The sequence below is a fragment of the Elephantulus edwardii genome, unplaced genomic scaffold, assembly GCF_000299155.1.
Source record: "Elephantulus edwardii isolate Elephantulus edwardi_28Jun2011 unplaced genomic scaffold, EleEdw1.0 scaffold02164, whole genome shotgun sequence".
NCBI classification, from domain to species: Eukaryota; Metazoa; Chordata; class Mammalia; order Macroscelidea; family Macroscelididae; genus Elephantulus; species Elephantulus edwardii.
This window is the reverse complement of record NW_006401914.1, coordinates 1-6,924: the sequence shown is the minus strand read 5'-3', so window position 1 is coordinate 6,924 and position 6,924 is coordinate 1. Positions and strand designations below refer to the sequence as shown.

The window sequence follows — 6,924 nt, the reverse complement described above, 5'->3', positions numbered from 1 at the left end:
GTGCTCGCTTCGGCAGCACATATACTAAAATTGGAACGATACAGAAAAGATTAGCATGGCCCCTGCGCAAGGATGACACGCAAATTCGTGAAGCGTTCCATATCATCTGCATAGAGAGATAATTTTACCTCCTCTTTGCCAATTTGGGTACCTCTTATTTCCTTCTCTTGTCTTATTGCTATTGCTAAAACTTCCAATGAAATATTGAATAGAAGAGGTGATAGTGGACATCCTTGCCTAGTTCCTGTTCTTAAAGGGAATGCTTTTAACCTCTCTCCATTGAGAACAATGTTGGCTCTCGAGTTTTCATAAATACTTCTTACTATGTTGAAGAAATCCCCCTCTGGTTCTATTTTGTTGAGTGTTTTAATCAGGAAAGGGTGTTGTATTTTGTCAAAGGCCTTTTCTGCATCAATTGATAGGATCATGTGATTCTTATTCTTTGCTTTGTTAATGTGATGAATTACATTATTTGTTTTCCTTATGTTGAACCATCCTTGCATAGCAGGTATGAATCCCACTTGGTCATGATGAGTTCTTTGGTGTATCATTGGATTTTATTGGCCAGTATTCTATTCAGGATTTTTGCATCTATGTTCATATGAGATATTAGCCTATAGTTTTCTATTTTGGTGGTGTCCTTTCCTGGAAGACTTTTTTAAAAAGAAAACAGCTTTTTGTTTCTATAAACCCATTACAGAATCCAAGGTTTAAAAAAAATGGACAAAAGATATTTCTTTCTGAGAGTTGGCATACAAAAGGTAGAGAGGAGGTGGGGAAGGAAAGAGCCAGCATGGACTTGGGCTGATGCCTGCTTAAGGGCTTCATACTGCAATTAGTAAATCTGAATACCAGACACAAGAGAAACCCACAATTGGAGGGGGTGATTGACTTGGCAGTTCACATCCCTCCCCCAACCAGGTACAACCGCCTAACATCTGTTTACTCGTCCCTTCTCTTTTCCCCTTTTACAAAGAGGTCTAAATGCTTTCAAAAATGAAAAAATTCTCACCCCAAAACTTTCCAAGACAAATCGCGGATCCTCCCACAAAAACAGACCAAGTTCCCGCAGTCAGTCCTCTATCACCAGGCGACCAGGAGCTTCAGCAATGGTGCCAGCAGAGGGCACCTAAGCCCTCCAGGGACACGTGTGCTCCTCCTGATACTAGAAGGTTGGGGTGCCCAAGGCGCTGACCCTCCTCCACCTTTCAGTCCACCTCCCTTCCACAGAGATCTTAGTCATCCAGGACAATAGGCTCATTGGCTCTGGCAGGATATGCCAGTGTAGGGAAACTGGGGCCCCACTGCCATCAGTGGTGGCTTCACCTTCAGGGGCAAGTTGAGTTGAGGGATAGCCCTTCACATTTGTAGGTGGGTCAGCTATCTTTTGTGGCCACAGAGACTGTTACTGAACGCAAGGGATTCTTTCCGTAGTCAATAGCCAATAAGACAAATGGATTGCAATATCCATAAGCACTTTATTACACAGATCTGGGAGAAAGGGAGTCACCTCCAAGATTGCCTCCCCGTCTGGGAGTGGCCATGGGCTTTTATAGGAGGGCAAGACTCATTTAAAAATTCACTTTTGTTAGTAAAAAAAAGAATTTCTACATCTGAAAAGAATAGTTCATATTTAAGTACTAATAATTCAGGAAGGGCTCAGTCCCTTTTCTGCTAAACAGGCAGATTAAGATACAATTTACATATGACTAGGAAACAGTGTCAGAGAGAGCTAAGAGAGATGCATTTCCTCTTCTGGTAAACAGATCAAACTACTTTATATGGCTGTTGTTTTGTTGTTATGTTCCATTGAGTGTGACTCATAGCAACCCTGCATGACTTTACATGACTAAAGAAAGGAAACAGAGAATTCGGAGGCTAAGTAACTAGTTTTTTAGGGTGAAGAAAACTGATGTTAGTTTTATAATTATATCATTATAGTTTTATAACTTATATATATAGAGAGAGAATTCCAAACTTTTTAATACTACCCTATCATTCCCTCCTCTTTTTATATATCTTTCTTTTTTAAAAAAAATTTTTTTTTAATGTGTGTGTGTGTGTGTGTGTGTGTGTGTACTGTCAAATCGGATCTGACTGGTACAGGAGGAGATTGCCCCTCCTTCTCTGACAGAGCATCTGGTGGATTTGAAGGATTTGAACCACAGGCCTTTGGGATTGCAGTGCAGTTTCTTGCCACTAGGCCACCAGAGCTCCCATTATCTAAGTCTTACATCTATAAGGCAAACATACCACCCCAGCAAGACCACAGGATTAGGGGCATCAGCTGGGTTTAGTTTCTGATGCTTGGCTGCAGGTTGTGAGCTTGAATGGATTCTTGAGGCCAGAAGACTTCGATTGGCAGAGAAAGGGACCAGTACTCCTGCCATAGTCTCATAGGCTTGTTTCACTATAATGACCCCTCAATCCTCGAGTCTGGGTCAACAGATTTCTGTTGATAGGTGTATTGGTGCCCAGAGATGTTTTTTATTTCAAAGGTGTTTGGATCATTAGGTCTTTGACAAGGATATCTGCACCAGAGTGTGAATCTTCAGTGGAGTCTTGGTGGCCTTAGGAAGTCGAATGGAGCACTCTGCTATGATGATATTGGCATTGCTAGGATCATAAGGTTGCTGCGCAGCCCTCAGCTGTAACAGGTCCTTGTAAGTGTGTCTGGTAAACAGGTCAGTTTTGTGGTCTGCAGCAGGAATGTTTGCCTGTTCTTAGCCAGCGGGTTGGTACTGGTGATATAGGGTGACAGACTTTGGGCTTCAGGTCTGGACAAATTACTCTTGAGTGTCGCTGTGTTGCACCAAACAGCCCCCTCAATCTGTGTCATTGTCTCCAGTCCCCCATACTACTTCCAGTACATCTAACAGGAGGCAAAGAGGTGGCACTGCATGTTGGCTGGGCCTCAGGCATACCACTAGGCAGACTGTGTGATATGGCAGCTCTTACAGGTCAGACCCTTTTGGAATCCAGCCCTATTCATGCCAGGTTTTGCGCCCCACAGAGATAATCTGGTTGGGGTTTGGCTTGATGTAGGTAGGGATGTAGATCTGCTTCATTTTGCTGTCTGCTTCAGCAGCTTTCAGTCTATTCTGCTAAATATACCAGTCTGCCTTTTTCCACATGTAATAAAACTTGACTATGCTGGCAAGTGGCGTCCAGGAGAGAAAGTCTTGGTGAGTATCATTGAAATCTTTCCCATACTTCTCTAGGGCATCCTCAAACAGCATGGCCTCTGAAGGTGACTATTCCTCCATCTCATCCCCACACAGCACTGGGCCCGTTGGGGCACTAAGGTCTACATGGCCTTAGGCAGGGCATAGCCATTCTTCTGCAATGGATCCATTGCATGAGACAGGTTGGTGTCTCAGGAAGCAACAGCTGCACTCATGTGAAAGCTTGGCTGCCAGATGCAGCTGCAATGCAAAGGTTCCCACAGCTTGGACCACCACGAGAAACTGGTTGATCTGCTGGTCAGGCCAAGGGTTGTCTGGGTCCCAAACCTTTATCTTCTGCTGGTTCTGACTGTCAGACTCTTCATCTGCCAAATAATCTGGGATCTCACCTTGGTATTTCTATCCAAATCTGATCTCTCTCAGATCAGTCAAAAGAGTCTTCTGCACCAAATCAAATGGTAGTGAATAAAAAAAGCAATCCTTCTTTACCACGTACTGGCTCAATATAATATCTCTCTCATTCAAAAGGGTTACACTGCATTTTCCATGAGTGTGGGTGACCGGTAATGATAGGATCTTTTAATATTGTAATTTGAGGTTTAAATTTGTGTTTCAGTTATTTTAGGTGAGAAATGGCAAGCATCGGCAAATGCTGGCGAGGTTGTGGAACAAATGGAACCCTTATTCACTGTTGGTGGGAGTGTAAAATGGCGCAACCCCTGTGGAAAGTGGTATGGCGCTTTCTCAAAAAGTTGCAAATAGAGATACCATTTGACCCAGCAATTCCACTACTGGGAATATACCCCAAAGAGACTATAACTGACATCCAAGCAGATATATGCATACCCATGTTTATTGCCGCTTTGTTCACAATAGCAAGGAGCTGGAAACAACTCAAGTGCCTATCAACAAATGAATGGATAGAGAAGCTGTGGTATATTCACACAATGGAATACTATGCTGCATTGAAAAACAAGGAACTCATGCAATACTATTCAAAATGGTTGACTCTGGAGAACATTATGCGTAGTGAAGTATCCCAGTCATGAAAGGACAAATATTGCATGGTGCCATTTTTGTAAAAGAGGACTAACCTTGGGGTTAGGGAGAGACTGAGAAAGATAGGTTCAATAATGTATACTGCACTGAAACAGAGGAGGGAGAAAACTGTTTAAAAGGGATATGTGATTAGGTATTTCTGTCATGACAGGAGTCTCGAGTGATGGCTACATGGTGGAGTGGACCTGGGAGAGGGTTTGTAAAACAATGAAAGAATTTTTTTTTTACTTTTCCAACAGGGTAGTGTTCTGGGAGGGAGGTTTGGGAGGGCAGAAATGTGCAACAATGAGTGAATGGAAATTCAAAGCCTCTCTAAAGTTTTACCAAAATTAATAATAAACTTAAATTTAAAAAATTAAGTTAGAGTAAGGAAGGCAATGGATTTATAACAGCTCATGTTAATAACACTATATCGTGGCATGGAGGAGGAATAGTGGAAATGTATACACATTTACAATATTCTTCTTACCAAAACCATTTATGGAAAATAGGAACTGCATTGGAACATGTATCTCTGGATTGGAAAGGATCATATTGTTAATATTTCTAGCCTTAAACTTAAAAGAGTATGTTGTTCAAAATTATTTATTATACATTTGTTTAAATTTTTCCCTCTCTGGCAAGGAGCTGCAACTACAATCCCAGAGGCGCACAGTTCGAATCCACCAGATGCTCTGCCGGGGAAGGAGGGACAATTTCCTCCTGTACCAGTCAGATCTGATTTGATGGTACACTCACACAAAAATTAAAAAAAAAATTCCCTCTCTTAACAACTGAGATCTAGAGGGAAGAGAAAAGACCAGAGAGTGGCCAAAATTATTGGGGCAGCTATTGCTGCCAGTTTAGGGCCTGTGTCAGGAAAAGGAAGTCTTACTCATACAGTGCCACCCAAAGGTAATAAAGGAGGTCAGAATTGCTTCCACTGAGGAAAGCTGGGCCACTTCAGCAGAAGTGTCACAGACGAGAGCCACAGATAGGCAAGGGAGTAGAGAGGAAGCTCCCACTCACTGGCTTTAAGAGTGGATCTGAAGGACACTTGGCCAAGGGTGGCCCACATCAGGTCCTCGTGGCTGACAGGACTGACAGGCCCCAGCTCCTAGCTGGAAACAAAGGAGGACACTTCAATGATTTAGATCCTCCCAGAAGAGCTGTGGGTGAGTATTAACATTACTGGTAAATATATTAGTTTTCTCCTGGACACAAGAGCCTACTATTTGGTCCTAAAAGCCTTCTGAGGTCCCAACTCTTCTCACTATTTCTTAGTTGTTGGAATTGACGGAAAACCTTATAAGCAGTTCCTTACTTCACCTCTGCCTTGCATGCGGACTTCCGAGCTGTAAAACAACCCAGTGGTAGATGGAATTTGGTCCAGGACTTAAGAACAATAAATGACATAGATGTGAATGACCCGTAGCCACATCTATATCAGAAGGCAGTATTAGTGGGAGAATCAAGATTTTACATATCCTTTTCTGTACCCTAGAGTAAGAATCAACCCGTAGCTGACCCTCTAGTGGGTTTTCAGAGGCAGTTAATCACAAGGGAGGAGGTTGTCCATTCTCTCACAGAGAAGCTGGTGGCCTCGAACCATGTGCCTTCAGGATTACAGTGCAGCTTCTTGCCATTAAGCTCCCTTTTGCACATCCTATGGCAGAGTATTTTTTTTTTTGCTCTGGTTACATTGTTTAGATTGTTGTTGTTGTTGTTACGTGCCGTCAAGTCGTTTATGACTCATAGCGACCCTATGTACAATAGTCCTAAACCATGCTCTATCCTGTGCCAATCGCCAATAGAGTACACTTATAGTAGACTAATGGATGTGGCAACTGAGTCTGAGACATCAAATTTGGAGTGTAGTAACTGCGGGAATTGAGAGGACTGTACAGACTCCATTTTGTGCCTGGCCTCCATCTCAAGGCTGACCTGGGCCTAACCTTTAAAGAATTCATTAATTTCAGAAACAGAAGCAGGCCGTAACAATTCTTAGCTCAAGAGACAGCCAGTCAGAAGAGAAAACAACCACAGGAGAGCAAGAAGGTCTTACCTCAGGTCAGCTATCTGTGCTGTCTGGTGTTCCTGTAGAGTTTAAAATTACATGCAAGCAAGATTCTGCTGGAAATTATCCAAAAACATTTAGAACAATATGTCAACAAAGAACTGCCAGATGTGCAGGCTGGATTTAGAAAAGGTTGTGATACTAGGGATATTATAGAAAATGTTAGATGGATCTTGGCAGAAAGCAAAGAGTACCAGAAGAATGTCTGTCTGTACTTCATTGAATATGCAAAAGCTTTTTTTTTTTTTAAAAAAAAAAAGCTTTTGACTGTGTGTATCACAACAAGCTGTGGCTGACTCTGAGAAGAATGGGAATCCCAGAACATTTGATTGTGCTAATGCGAAACCTATACTTGGACCAAGAGGCCGTCGTCAGAACAGAGCAAGGAGACACTACATGGTTCAAAATTAAGAAGGGGGTCCGCTAGGGATGTATTCTGTCTCCATACCTTTTCAATCTGTACACAGAACAGATCATCTGAGATGCTGGGATGTATGAGGAGGAATGTGGCATTAAGATTGGTGGAAGAGTCATCAACAACTTACATCATGCAGATTACACAGCCCTGCTTGCTGAAACTATGGAGGACCTGAAGCGCTTGCTGCAGAAGGTCAAGGACTGCAG

The 6,924-nt window shown here is 42.6% G+C and overlaps 1 pseudogene; it reads right to left on the bottom strand.

The window, feature by feature from the left end:
- Positions 1-2,984: 2,984 nt before the first annotated feature.
- Positions 2,985-3,761, bottom strand: LOC102863104 (annotated as a pseudogene).
- Positions 3,762-6,924: the final 3,163 nt, after the last annotated feature.